Here is a 15,515-nt window from a genome sequence, read left to right on the forward strand (position 1 = left end):
CAGGGAGATGGCCCTGAACCAGTGCCCTAAGAGCCGTCTCGGCTACCAGGGCCCTGTCTGGTTCGTCATAGAGGGTACCCAGGGCCTCAAAAAAATCCTCCACGGAAGTCAGACAACTGGCCCCAGGAGGTAACGAGAATGCCCAGTCCTGGGGATCACCCTGTAGTAGAGAAATGATAATCCCCACGCGTTGGCTCTCGGGACCGGAGGACACGGTGCGCAAACGGAAGTAGAGTCTTCAACTCTCCTTAAAGGAGAGAAACCTCCTCCGGTCTCCAGAAAAGGGTTCTGGGAGCTTGATCTGGGGTTCAACATGTGGACTGAGAGGCAGAGGAGTGGAAGAACCTTGCCCTAACTCTAAAGAACGGAGTTTCCCTCCTAGCTCCTGAACCATCTGTGTCAAGTTAGAGACATGGTCAGTCAGGGTAATAAGAGGATTCATGATACAGTGGTTGTTGGGCCTGTTAATCTGTCACGTCCACACACAGGGGGAAGGGTAGTGACCACTGCGCTCACCCCTGGCCCTGCCTACTTGCCTCACGAGTCCTGATGACAGGGGACAACTGGACGGCAGTCCCTAACTTAGGATATGTGCAGGGAAGACAGACAAGACAAAATACGGAACATGAACGGACCGGGTCAGAACCAAGAGAGCTACGCAGTACAACGGATTAAGCAAAGAATGGTCAGGAGAAGCCGGGGTCAAATACCAGGAGAGTAGCGAAGTACAAGAGGAGTCCTAAGAGAGTAGCCAGGTGGCAGCCGAGGTCACAATACCAGGATGGATGTGCAGTACAGGAGGAGCAGGCAGAGGATCGTCAGGAAACAGGATCAGGTAAGTATTCAGTAGTCCAACAAATAGCCAGGAACCTAGAAATTAACAGGCAACCTGTGGCCAGCAGGCTGCCTGTATTTATAGTGGGGAGTGAGGGTCATGTGACGTGGCCAGCGTCACATGACCGACAGGCCAACCAGTCGAGCACCGAGTGATCAGCTCGGCGCTCAAGGCAGACTAGGAGCAGGGAGCCACCCAGCCAGCAAAGCCGCTCGGGAATGAGGTCAAGCACAAATCCTCATTCCCAAAGCTAAGCAACAGGTCTGCAGGAAATGGGGGACCGAGTACACCTTCGGAACCCCGTGACAGTTTCCATGAGATGAGTGGGAACATTTCTCCAAGTGGTGAAGACGGCCGCACGAAGGCCATCTACTGTCTGGAACTGTTGTCCATTTTTGTAAACTTCCCTTGCCATCCATCCCCAAAGGTTCTCAATTGGATTTAGATCAGGGGAACACGCAGGATGGGCCAAAAGAGTGATGTTATTCTCCTGGAAGAAGTCCCTTGTCCTGCGGGCATTGTGTACTGTAGCGTTGTCCTGTTACCACACAGACGAGGGCCCTCAGCCATGAGAAATGCTCTCTGCAACATCTGGACATAGCCAGCAGCCGTTTGACGCCCCTGCACTTCCTGAAGCTGCATTGTTCCACTAAAGGAAAAAGCCCCCCAGACCATTATGGCGCCCCCTCCACTGTGGTGCGTAGAAAACATCTCAGGTGGGATCTGCTTGTTATGCCAGTAACGTTGGAAACCATCAGGACCATCAAGGTTATATTTTTTCTCATCAGAGAATAAAACTTTCTTCCACCTTTGAATGTCCCATGTTTGGTGCTCTCTTGCAAAGTCCAAACGAGCAGTTCTGTGGCGTTCAAGAAGACGAGGTCTTTGAAGACGTTTTTTGTTTTTGAAGCCCTTCAGTCTCAGATGCCGTCTGATGGTTATGGGGCTGCAGTCAGCACCAGTAAGGGCCTTAATTTGGGTCGAGGATCGTCCAGTGTCTTGACGGACAGACAATTGGATCCTCTGGCTCAGTGCTAATGAAATTTGACTTTTTTGTTCCATAACCCTCAGGATCATTTAAGATTCCAAATGACTGTCTTACTGCGTCCCACCTCAGCAGCGATGGCGCGCTGTGAGAGACCCTGTGGCGAAACCAACCTCGCCACTGGGTTTTGGAGAGGACTGGCTGCTGGCCTCTTGCCCCTGGATTATGGGCCATATACTAACTTTTAAACCCCTGAACCTATTCAAGTGAATTTTGGATAGGTTTGTCCCAAAGTTATACTGTTTAAATTGATGTTAGATATATGTATGGCCAATGTAAACTCACAAAGTTGTAACAATTTATAATAAGTGTAACTTGTCAGCTTGGGAGGAATATGCTGGGTGTGTTTCTATTGTGCCATTGTCCCATTGTGTGTTTAAATGGTGATGTCTGTTCTGTTGTCCTCACATGTGTATTGGCGATCTCCCTTTGTCCTCAGAGATAATTGGATTGCTCCTCAGGTTGTCTCCGGGACAGAGAGGAGGAGACCATGATGCATTGTGGGGATATGTTGTATCTGTCCTATGTCACAGTCTTCATTCTGGTCCTCTGGGGGCGTGAACGATTGGTTGCTGTAGTTACATTGTATGTGTTGTAAATTACTGATTGGTTGTATTTCAAACCCCTGTGGGCAGTACTATGTTTGTGGTTTATGAATAAAAGAGGCTGTACGTGAAGTACAGTCAGACCACTGCTTGACCCTCAACACGGAGCCTTGTCTCGTTATTGGGGGGATCCGCTGTATGCTGTTAGAAGACCGATTGCCAGGAGTGTAAGCTGATCCCTGTTCGTCTGCTAGCAGCTATTCGTGAGGTTCCAGTTTGGAGTGCTATTTTGTATCCAGTTCGGTCGTTTGGTGTTCTGCAGTAGCTGTGCCTGTCTCTCAGAAAGGGGCATATCGCCTAAACGGATTTTAACCCCTTGTCTGCTGAAACGGTCCGTTACAGACCCTGCTTATGCAGTTCAACAACCCGACCACGTTCAAAAAGGGAGAGTTTTTTTGCCTTTGCCATCACAACGTGTGACTACCTGACAGAAGATGACAATGAATCCACATCTTTGCACAGGGGCCACACTGTTTCAGTTTAATCGTTATTTTCAAATTAATTGAATGCTCAAAAAATGTTTTGTCTCACTCCCATTTCTTCTTGTTGCATGTTGAAGCTCTACTTGGAACCTTGTTAAGATCCAACAATGTAAAATATGATTTTTTGCCATTTTTCAAGTGGTCTTAAACTTTTGATCAGGACTGTACCAGTCCCAGACACTGAAGCCATTCCCAACAGACCTATCCTTGACTCACAGCAGTCCACGGACTCCAGAGACAACATGGAGGTCACCATCAGCCACAGAGAAGCCCAGCACCAGAGCCAAACAGCCAGGGGCCACACTGAGTCAAACACTGCCAGACCCCAGAGACAACATGGAGGTTACTGAGCCGTCACATCAGCCACAGAGAAGGCCAGCACCAGAGCCTAGCAGCCAGGGGCCACACTGAGTCAAACACTGCCAGACCCCAGAGACAATATGGAGGTCACCGAGCCGTCACCATCAGCCACAGAGAAGGCCAGCCCCAGGAGCCACAGGGAGCCAAAAACTGCCAGACCCCAGAGAAAACATGGAGGTCACTGAACCGTCACCATCAGCCACAGAGAAGGCCAGCACCAGAGCCAAGCAGCCAGGGGCCACACTGAGTCAAACACTGCCAGACCCCAGAGACAATATGGAGGTCCCCATCGGCCACAGAGAAGGCCAGGGGTCACACAGCCAAAAACTGCCAGATTCCTGAGACAACATGGAGGTCACCATCAGCCACAGAGAAAGCCAGGGGCCACACTGAGTCAAACACTGCCAGACCCCAGAGACAACATGGAGGTCACTGAGCCGTCACGATCAGCTACAGAGAAGGCCAGCACCAGAGCCCAGCACCCAGGGGCCACACTGACCCAAACACTGCCAGACCCCAGAGACAACATGGAGGTCACCGAGCCGTCACCATCAGTCACAGAGAAGGCCAGCTCCAGAAGCCACACAGAGCCAAAAACTGCCAGACCCCAGAGAAAACATGGAGGTCACCATCAGCCACAGAGAAGGCCAGGGGCCACACTGAGCCAAAAACTGCCAGACCCCTGAGACAACATGGAGGTCACCATCAGCCACAGAGAAAGCCAGGGGCCACACTAAGTCAGACACTGCCAGACCCCAGAGACAACATGGAGGTCACCGAGCCGTCACGATCAGCTACAGAGAAGGCCAGCACCCAGGGGCCACACTGACCCAAACACTGCCAGACCCCTGAGACAACATGGAGGTCACCATCAGCCACAGAGAAAGCCAGGGGCCACACTGAGTCAAACACTGCCAGACCCCAGAGACAACATGGAGGTCACCGAGCCGTCACGATCAGCTACAGAGAAGGCCAGCTCCAGAGCCCAGCAGCCAGGGGCAAGTAAACCTGCAGCATGGGGCAATAATGAGCCAAACACTGCCTGACCCCGGAGACTATTCTCCAATGTCACAAGATCTGCAAACCCCACACCCCAAAGGAGGAATGCAGTACGGATCAAGTACACTGGCTCCGAGCAAGACGCCCCCACATGGCAGTTCATAGGCCATGATCTGCTGAAAAACTTCAAGGAATTTAATGTGTCTGAGGGTTATGCGCTGATCCATGTCCCAACCATCAGGATCCATGACATCAGCTTCAAGCTGCCGCAGAGCCTGCACCTGTTCTGGGGAAAATTTAATTCTACCAAACATCATTAAATCTGGAAATATTTGCAGGTTCTCCAGTTGTCCAAACCTTTGACCACAGAGGTGACAGTTCTCCAGTCCGAGGTGGTGGCGCTAGCAGTCGTATTGTACTGGCTGAGAAGACAATGTTTGGTCCTCGATTCACCTTATAAGGTCTATGATGAAGAAGGAATCTGGATGGAGGCTACAAAGTAAGAGTCGAGCGAATAAAGTGCCATGGAGTCACCAAACACCTGCCTCATGTCTTTTACCTGGGATCTGACAGGGGGATCTGCTACTATCCTGGGCAGCCAAGACTGTGCCATAGATGTGGGGGCAGACACATGACCTATACCTGCCCGCATGTGAAATGCTCAATGTGTGGAGGGTGGATTATACGAAAGAGACCTGCAGGGGATGTGTCATCTGTAACCTGTGTGCAGAATATGGACAGACTTTCCGGGAATAACTTCTTTATTAACTTCAACTATTCTTAATATATAACACTGCCGCCTCCGTAGCAGATAGTCAATGTACAAAACACATGTTGAATAAAGTATCTCAAAATGGCGGCATGCATAAGATGGTGGTTCAACTGTTCAATCTTGTCATTCAACGTAAAATGGTGGATATATTTCTCTCTTCAGTATCTGTACTCTCACTTTATGATCTCTCTGAGAGGTATATCTGAGATCTAACTAATAGTTCACTTGCTGAATTTGGTCGCAATTTTCAGTATGCAGTAAGCAGTAACTATTTGCAGATTGGTTGAGTATGATCTGATATGGTTGTATGCAATTTGGATTGCAATATGGAATTTTAATTTGTATGTGAACTTTGTAGTTTGCAATTGGTTAAACTGTAAGTAAACACACATATAACTGGTTCAGTATACAGTTCTAACATTATATAACTGTTTTAAATACCTATTTTGGCCTCTCTGTTCCATAAAACACAGCTCTTAGTGTAGGGAATGTCTGTTCAGCTTCTCTCTCTGGTGTAGTGATTCCAGCAGCTGCTGCTAGGGGAATGTCTCATACAAGCTGTGTGTGAGGCTGGCTGTGATTGGTCAAGACTCCTGCTTAGCAACAACAGTTTAACTCTATGCTTTCTGTTGTGTCTGCTGTGTCATTGAGCTTACCTTACATTATATAATGAATCTTAAAGGCATATTATCTGTTCTGCTTCTGTGAACACTGTTGTCTTCCTGGCGCTAGAGTTCGACACATCGCGGATCGGGCTGACAGATTACTGGGAGTACCTGGAGAAGACCCAGCGGTCATGGTCCATATCAGAACCAATGACAAAGTTAGAGGTAGGTGGAGAGTCCTTAAAAATGATTTTAGGGATTTAGGTCAAAAGCTTAGGGCAAGGACCTCAAAGGTAGTGTTTTCCAAAATACTACCTGTAACGGATCACCTGGCACCCCGACTGAGTACCTCCGTTGATGAATGCTCCTAGCGTTTCCTGAGGTTTCCAAGCACTCTGGCAGACACCACAATCACCGAACCGAAGAAGTATATAAATCCTCTCAAGCATATGAATGCTGTAGACAGTTGAATAGGAAACCATACGAATAGGTTTACACTCCTAGCAGTCAAACTGGAACAGCATACCATAAATCCTCCCCCAAGAATGAGACGACACTTCACTTTGAGGGTTAAAACAGGAACACTTTATTGAGGGCTACCCGCCCGTATTTATGCAGGTCCCCATCTGGTGGACACGCCCCTAGGGGACCAGAAGGAAGACTGTGACACAGGACAGATACGTAGCAACTCAGGATACACAGACACAACACATCCCCACAATGCATCATGGTTTCCTCCTCTCTGCCCTGGAGACACCCGAGGAGCAATTCAATTATCTCTCAGGACAAAGGGAAATCGCCAATACACATGTGGAGACAACAGGACAGGAATCACCATTTAAACATATAATGTCACAACCCCCACAGTAAACACAGACATTTAACATATTCCCAGATAGCTTAAGTCTGAGTGCATATCATTAGGTGAATGGCACTCAGAATTCACAAATACAATAAAATTAGCTATCTGGGTACCCTCACATAACAAAATACAATTCCAAAGACAGAAAAATACATGAACTTATACAGGGAGTGCAGAATTATTAGGCAAGTTGTATTTTTGAGGATTAATTTTATTATTGAACAACAACCATGTTCTCAATGAACCCAAAAAACTCATTAATATCAAAGCTGAATATTTTTGGAAGTAGTTTTTAGTTTGTTTTTAGTTTTAGCTATTTTAGGGGGATATCTGTGTGTGCAGGTGACTATTACTGTGCATAATTATTAGGCAACTTAACAAAAAACAAATATATACCCATTTCAATTATTTATTTTTACCAGTGAAACCAATATAACATCTCAACATTCACAAATATACATTTCTGACATTCAAAAACAAAACAAAAACAAATCAGTGACCAATATAGCCACCTTTCTTTGCAAGGACACTCAAAAGCCTGCCATCCATGGATTCTGTCAGTGTTTTGATCTGTTCACCATCAACATTGCGTGCAGCAGCAACCACAGCCTCCCAGACACTGTTCAGAGAGGTGTACTGTTTTCCCTCCTTGTAAATCTCACATTTGATGATGGACCACAGGTTCTCAATGGGGTTCAGATCAGGTGAACAAGGAGGCCATGTCATTAGATTTTCTTCTTTTATACCCTTTCTTGCCAGCCACGCTGTGGAGTACTTGGACGCGTGTGATGGAGCATTGTCCTGCATGAAAATCATGTTTTTCTTGAAGGATGCAGACTTCTTCCTGTACCACTGCTTGAAGAAGGTGTCTTCCAGAAACTGGCAGTAGGACTGGGAGTTGAGCTTGACTCCATCCTCAACCCGAAAAGGCCCCACAAGCTCATCTTTGATGATACCAGCCCAAACCAGTACTCCACCTCCACCTTGCTGGCGTCTGAGTCGGACTGGAGCTCTCTGCCCTTTACCAATCCAGCCACGGGCCCATCCATCTGGCCCATCAAGACTCACTCTCATTTCATCAGTCCATAAAACCTTAGAAAAATCAGTCTTGAGATATTTCTTGGCCCAGTCTTGACGTTTCAGCTTGTGTGTCTTGTTCAGTGGTGGTCGTCTTTCAGCCTTTCTTACCTTGGCCATGTCTCTGAGTATTGCACACCTTGTGCTTTTGGGCACTCCAGTGATGTTGCAGCTCTGAAATATGGCCAAACTGGTGGCAAGTGGCATCTTGGCAGCTGCACGCTTGACTTTTCTCAGTTCATGGGCAGTTATTTTGCGCCTTGGTTTTTCCACACGCTTCTTGCGACCCTGTTGATTATTTTGAATGAAACGCTTGATTGTTCGATGATCACGCTTCAGAAGCTTTGCAATTTTAAGAGTGCTGCATCCCTCTGCAAGATATCTCACTATTTGTGACTTTTCTGAGCCTGTCAAGTCCTTCTTTTGACCCATTTTGCCAAAGGAAAGGAAGTTGCCTAATAATTATGCACACCTAATATAGGGTGTTGATGTCATTAGACCACACCCCTTCTCATTACAGAGATGCACATCACCTAATATGCTTAATTGGTAGTAGGCTTTCGAGCCTCTACAGCTTGGAGTAAGACAACATGCATAAAGAGGATGATGTGGTCAAAATACTCATTTGCCTAATAATTCTGCACGCAGTGTATAACTATGCCCAAATATTGCATTCAAACGTACAAATTTACCAGGGGCCATAGTCAGCAGGTAGGAGGCGGGTAGCCAGGCCTCTCCAATGCCCAGTGGCGAGGCGGGTTCCGCCACACTACCGGTACCACGAGCCACACAAGAAAGGCAGTGGGAGATTAGGGAGGGGAACAAGTGGCTCCAGATCTGGTGTAGGAAGAAGGGGTTTGGGTTCCTGGAGAACTGGGCGACTTCTCTATCGGCTACAGGCTCTATCGTAGGGACGGGCTGCACCTCAACGCGGAAGGGGCAGCTATGTTGGGGGGGGGAAGATGGTTAGACAGTTGTAGGAGTGTTTAAACTAGGACCTGGGGAGGGTAATTACATTATAGGAGGGGAAGATAGTGCAGATAGAGACCGGGGGGGAGGTAGTGGGACTGGGGGGGAATGGAAGGAGGGACTAGAACAGCTCAGAAGGAAAGGTGTAGGGTAAAAAATATACATAAACCTCTCAAATGTATGTATACTAATGCCAGAAGCCTGACTAATAAACCGGGGAACTGGAATTAGTGATGTGTGAGGAGGACTATGACAGTGGGAATAACTGAGACATGGCTGGATGATAGCTATGACAGTGGGAATAACTGAGACATGGCTGGATGATAGCTATGACAGTGGGAATAACTGAGACATGGCTGGATGATAGCTATGACAGTGGGAATAACTGAGACACGGCTGGATGATAGCTATGACAGTGGGAATAACTGAGACATGGCTGGATGATAGCTATGACAGTGGGAATAACTAAGACACGGCTGGATGATAGCTATGACAGTGGGAATAACTGAGACACGGCTGGATGATAGCTATGACAGTGGGAATAACTGAGACATGGCTGGATGATAGCTATGACAGTGGGAATAACTGAGACACGGCTGGATGATAGCTATGACAGTGGGAATAACTGAGACACGGCTGGATGATAGCTATGACAGTGGGAATAACTGAGACACGGCTGGATGATAGCTATAACTGTGGGAATAACTGAGACACGGCTGGATGATAGCTATAACAGTGGGAATAACTGAGACATGGCTGGATGATAGCTATGACAGTGGGAATAACTGAGACATGGTTGGATGATATCTATGACAGTGGGAATAACTAAGACACGGCTGGATGATAGCTATGACAGTGGGAATAACTAAGACACGGCTGGATGATAGCTATGACAGTGGGAATAACTAAGACACGGCTGGATGATAGCTATGACAGTGGGAATAACTAATACACGGCTGGATGATAGCTATGACAGTGGGAATAACTGAGACACGGCTGGATGATAGCTATGACAGTGGGAATAACTGAGACATGGCTGGATGATAGCTATGACAGTGGGAACAACTGAGACACAGCTGGATCATAACTATGACAGTGGGAATAACTGAGACACAGCTGGATGATAGCTACAATAACCCTACACATAAGGCCTCCTGCACATGACCGTTGTGTGCACCCGTGGCCGTTGTGCCGTTTTCCGTTTTTTTTCGCGGACACTGTGCCACCAATGTTGTTAATGCTATAGAGGGAGGGGGGGCCAATGGGGGGCGCACACTGTGCCACCAACGATTATAATAGAGGGAGGAAGGGGGGGGGGGCGCACACTGTGCCACCAACGAATTATTACAATAGAGGGAGGAAGGGGGGGGGGGGGCCGCACTGGCCACCAATGATATTCAAACTGGGGAGGGGGGGGGGGGGTCTGCCCCCTGCTGCCTGGCTGCCCTGATCTCTTAAAGGGGGATATGATAGCACAATTAACCCCTTCAGGTGCGGCACCTGAAGGGTTAATTGTGCTGATCACAGCCCCCTGTAAGAGATCGGATGCTGCTAGGCAGCAGGGGGCAGTCATGTACACAGTTTGTAGTATATTCTAACTAGAAGCGTCCCCATCACCATGGGAACGCCTCTGTGTTAGAATATACTGTCGGAAATGAGGTTTCACGATCTAACTCATATCCGACAGTATATTCTAACATAGAGGCGTTCCCATGGTGATGGGGACGCGTCAAGTTAAAATATACCATCGGATTGGAGAAAACTCCGATCCGATGGTATAAAAGGGACTCCTGACTTTACATTGAAAGTCAATGGGGACGGATCCGTTTGAAATGGCACCATATTGTGTCAACGTCAAACGGATCCGTCCCCATTGACTTGCATTGTAATTCAGGACGGATCCGTTTGGCTCCGCACGGCCAGGCGGACACCAAAACGACTTTTTTTTCATGTCCGTGGATCCTCCAAAAATCAAGGAAGACCCACGGACGAAAAAACGGTCACGGATCACGGAAAAACGGGACCCGTTTTTGCGGACCGCAAAAAAATACGTTCGTGTGCAGGAGGCCTTACTCTCAATGATCAGGACAATAGAAGCAGTCATTGCTAACGGTGGAGTATAATGACTACACAGAACTCTGAAGTATCAGGCCAAGATCAGCATGCAGTTGGTAAGTTAAAGTAGTATTCTAATTACTACACAACGTTTGGCATAACTAAGCAGTAATAGAGAGTGTCAAGTTATTATATTGCAGCAGACAACATTTTGTAACAGATGGGGCTGTGGAAGACCGATTAAATAAGTATGAAAAAAAAGATAGAACCCCCAACTACAGCATGTGTATTTATCGCTTACATATACACTGTTGTACAATTAAAATAAACAATTTAGATTTTAAAAAAATGATAACAGTTCATTAGTATTATATTTTATTGAAAAGGCCAATATAACATTGAACAATATATCATTTATCTATAAAAAAAAAGGCCCGTAATTTATATTAGAAAATTATTGTTTAACGCACATTAACCGCCTCCGGACCGCCTAACGTATCGCGTTCCGGAGGCGGCAGCTGCAAGCAGAGTCACGCATATACGCGTCATCTCGCAAGACGCGAGATTTCCTGTGAACGCGCGTTCACAGGATCGGAAGGTAAGCGAGTGGATCTCCAGCCTGCCAGCGGCGATCGTTCGCTGGCAGGCTGTAGATGCGATTTTTTTAACCCCTAACAGGTATATTAGACGCTGTTTTGATAACAGCGTCTAATATACCTGCTACCTGGTCCTCTGGTGGTCCCTTTTGCTTGGATCGACCACCAGAGGACACAGGCAGCTCAGTAATAAGTAGCACCAAACACCACTACACTACACCCCCCCCTGTCACTTATTAACCCCTGATCACCCCATATAGACTCCCTGATCACCCCCCTGTCATTGATCACCCCCTTGTAAGGCTCCATTCAGACGTCCGTATGTTTTTTACGGATCCACGGATACATGGATCGGATCCGCAAAACACATACGGACGTCTGAATGGAGCCTTACAGGGGGGTGATCACCCCATATAGACTCCCTGATCACCCCCCTGTCATTGATCACCCCCCTGTCATTGATCACCCCCCTGTCAGGCTCCATTCAGACGTCCGTATGTTTTTTACGGATCCGCGGATACATGGATCGGATCCGCAAAACACATACGGACGTCTGAATGGAGCCTTACAGGGGGGTGATCAATGACAGGGGGGTGATCACCCCATATAGACTCCCTGATCACCCCCTGTCATTGATCACCCCCCTGTCATTGATCACCCCCCTGTAAGGCTCCATTCAGACGTCCGTATGTGTTTTGCGGATCCGATCCATGTATCCGTGGATCCGTAAAAAACATACGGACGTCTGAATGGAGCCTTACAGGGGGGTGATCAATGACAGGGGGGTGATAACCCCATATACACTCCCTGATCACCCCCCTGTCATTGATCACCCCCCTGTAAGGTTCCATTCAGACATTTTTTTGGCCCAAGTTAGCGGAAATTTTTTTTTTTCTTTTTTTCTCTTACAAAGTCTCATATTCCACTAACTTGTGTCAAAAAAGAAAATCTCACATGAACTCACCATACCCCTCACGGAATCCAAATGCGTAAGAAAAATTTGACATTTATATTCCAGACTTCTTCTCACTTTTTCCGGCCCCTAAAATGCCAGGGCAGTATAAATTCCCCACATGTGACCCCATTTCGGAAAGAAGACACCCCAAGGTATTCCGTGAGGGGATATTGAGTCCATGAAAGATTGAAATTTTTGTCCCAAGTTAGCGGAAAGGGAGACTTTGTGAGAAAAATAAAATAAATCAATTTCCGCTAACTTGTGCCAAAAAAAAATAAATTCTTTGAACTCGCCATGCCCCTCATTGAATACCTTGGGGTGTCTTCTTTCCAAAATGGGGTCACATGTGGGGTATTTATACTGCCCTGGCATTCTAGGGGCCCTAAAGCGTGAGAAGAAGTCTGGGATCCAAATGTCTAAAAATGCCCTCCTAAAAGGAATTTGGGCCCCTTTGCGCATCTAGGCTGCAAAAAAGTGTCACACATGTGGTATCTCCGTACTCAGGAGAAGTTGGGCAATGTGTTTTGGGGTGTCATTTTACATATACCCATGCTGGGTGAGAGAAATATCTTGGTCAAATGCCAACTTTGTATAAAAAAATGGGAAAAGTTGTCTTTTGCCGAGATATTTATCTCACCCAGCATGGGTATATGTAAAATGACACCCCAAAACACATTGCCCAACTTCTCCTGAGTACGACGATACCAGATGTGTGACACTTTTTTGCAGCCTAGGTGGGCAAAGGGGCCCATATTCCAAAGAGCACCTTTAGGATTTCACAGGTCATTTTTTACACATCTTGATTTCAAACTATTTACCACACATTAGGGCCCCTAAAATGCCAGGGCAGTATAACTACCCCACAAGTGACCCCATTTTGGAAAGAAGACACTCCAAGGTATTTCGTAATGGGCATAGTGAGTTCATGGAAGTTTTTATTTTTTGTCACAAGTTAGTGGAATATGAGACTTTGTAATAAAAAAAAATAAAAAATAAAAATCATAATTTCCCGCTAACTTGTGACAAAAAATAAAAAGTTCTATGAACTCACTATGCCCATCAGCGAATACCTTAGGGTGTGTATTTTCCGAAATGGGGTCATTTGTGGGGTGTTTGTACTGTCTGGCCATTGTAGAACCTCAGGAAACATGACAGGTGCTCAGAAAGTCAGAGCTGCTTCAAAAAGCGGAAATTCACATTTTTGTACCATAGTTTGTAAACGCTATAACTTTTATCCAAACCATTTTTTTTTTTACCCAAACATTTTTTTTTGTATCAAAGACATGTAGAACAATAAATTTAGAGAAAAATTTATATATGGATGTCGTTTTTTTAAAAAAAATTTACAACTGAAAGTGAAAAATGTCATTTTTTTGCAAAAATTTCGTTAAATTTCGATTAATAACAAAAAAAGTAAAAATGTCAGCAGCAATGAAATACCACCAAATGAAAGCTCTACTAGTGAGAATAAAAGGAGGTAAAATTCATTTGGGTGGTAAGTTGCATGACCGAGCAATAAACGGTGAAAGTAGTGTAGGTCAGAAGTGTAAAAAGTGGCCTGGTCTTTAAGGGGGTTTAAGCTAGGGGAGCTGAGGTGGTTAAAGTATACCATATTTAATGTAGCTATATATTAGATTATTTAGTGACAGTTTAGTAGTTTTTAATTAAATTTGTTGTGTTATATAATATTAGTTTATGTAGATTATAGAGTTCTTGTGCATGGCTGTTGTTTTATATTACTGTGGTTTTTGTTGTCCCATTATTATTGTTACTTTTATAATCTTCATCACCTGCTATATAATTGTAGGGTGCAGCGCTTCCTTACTTTCGAAACTGCACCGTACTATTTTTGTGGCAAAAAAAAAAATTTGCCCTGGACAAAATGGCTCATGAACCGTGGTCCAATAGCTGATCTACTAGTCCAGAGCAGCTAGCCAATTATATAAAATAAGGCCTTTTCCAGTTTTTGGCAAACACCTGCTGCCTCGATCTCTCCTATTGGACGTATTACTAAGACATAAGCATTGCTGCTACAGAGCTGAAGGGGGGAAGGAGGTGTCATGTGGAGGTGACCGACGCTAAACAAGACTGTACGACAGCACCTGTCTCCTCAGAGGTGAGGCAGGGGACACCAGTGTTTTGTTCCCCTGCAAGCGCTGATATTGGCTGTTACAACTCTACAGCCAATGACAGCGCTATAGCTGCACAGGGAGAGGCAGAACTTCACATATGGGGTGGGGTTTAGGTGAATTATAGGCGAAAAGTCTAACTAAATGTGGGGTGCATTTAGTCCTGTAACCACTTGTTTAATAAAAAAAAATTGTGTAAATTCCTTTATTTTATTTAAATTCAATTGCAACAGTTTTTTTTTTAAAGACGATCGTTGCCTCATTATGTTAAATTGCAGATTGATCTAATTGCTTAGTATATTCATTGAGGGGTGTAGTTTGCCTAATTGAGTCACTTTGTTTTGTTTTCAACTCTAGGGTCACATAAGGGTGTCTTCTCTTAACATGCGACATAGTCTGAAGCCTGCTGTGCCACCACAGATCAGTTTTTGTGCACAACTTTGTTCTGTTTGTAAAATACATATTCTGGGTAATACGTTTAAGATTTTTTATGATCTTAACACTACAATGTTTTCAAATAAAATATATTGAAATTTATAATTTGCTCAAATTTTTTAGATTTTTTAACATTTTAATAGATTACCGTTGGACAATTAAATCATTAACAGAGTTTATAGAATCAAATTGGATTAAATAGAGGGTGTGTGGTTTATTTGTCGCTGACACTATGTAAGGCACAAAAAGTGACTGCATAACCAAACTGTTATTGAATTTAGTGTTTAATGATAAAATTGTTTTCTTCTCAATTTCTAATCCTTCTAAAGTAAAAAAATATTAATATTTCAGTTAATAAATGATCTAAACATGATATATGCATATAGCGATTCTAAACTTATACATTTATTTAATCTCTATTAATATATATTGTAGCACAAAGTGAAATGTAAATTTTGATTCTATAATTTTTTTTTCATATTTTTTTAATTAGTTAATTTTTGTACAAATAAGCCATTAAAAATTGGACGAAATTTTACCACTGTCATGAAGTACAATGTGTGACGATAAGATAGAACTATGCCCGTGAAAAGTAAGCTCGTTTTAAAGTTATTAGCACAAAAATAGATACCTTTCATATTTAAGAAAAAATTAAATTAGCGTTAAAGTAAAAACGGGCATGGGGTACAGAAGGTTAATGTTTCTAAATATGTGATGTATACATAATTAGAGTG

Source organism: Bufo bufo, chromosome 9 (assembly GCF_905171765.1).
Source record: "Bufo bufo chromosome 9, aBufBuf1.1, whole genome shotgun sequence".
Taxonomy (NCBI): domain Eukaryota; kingdom Metazoa; phylum Chordata; class Amphibia; order Anura; family Bufonidae; genus Bufo; species Bufo bufo.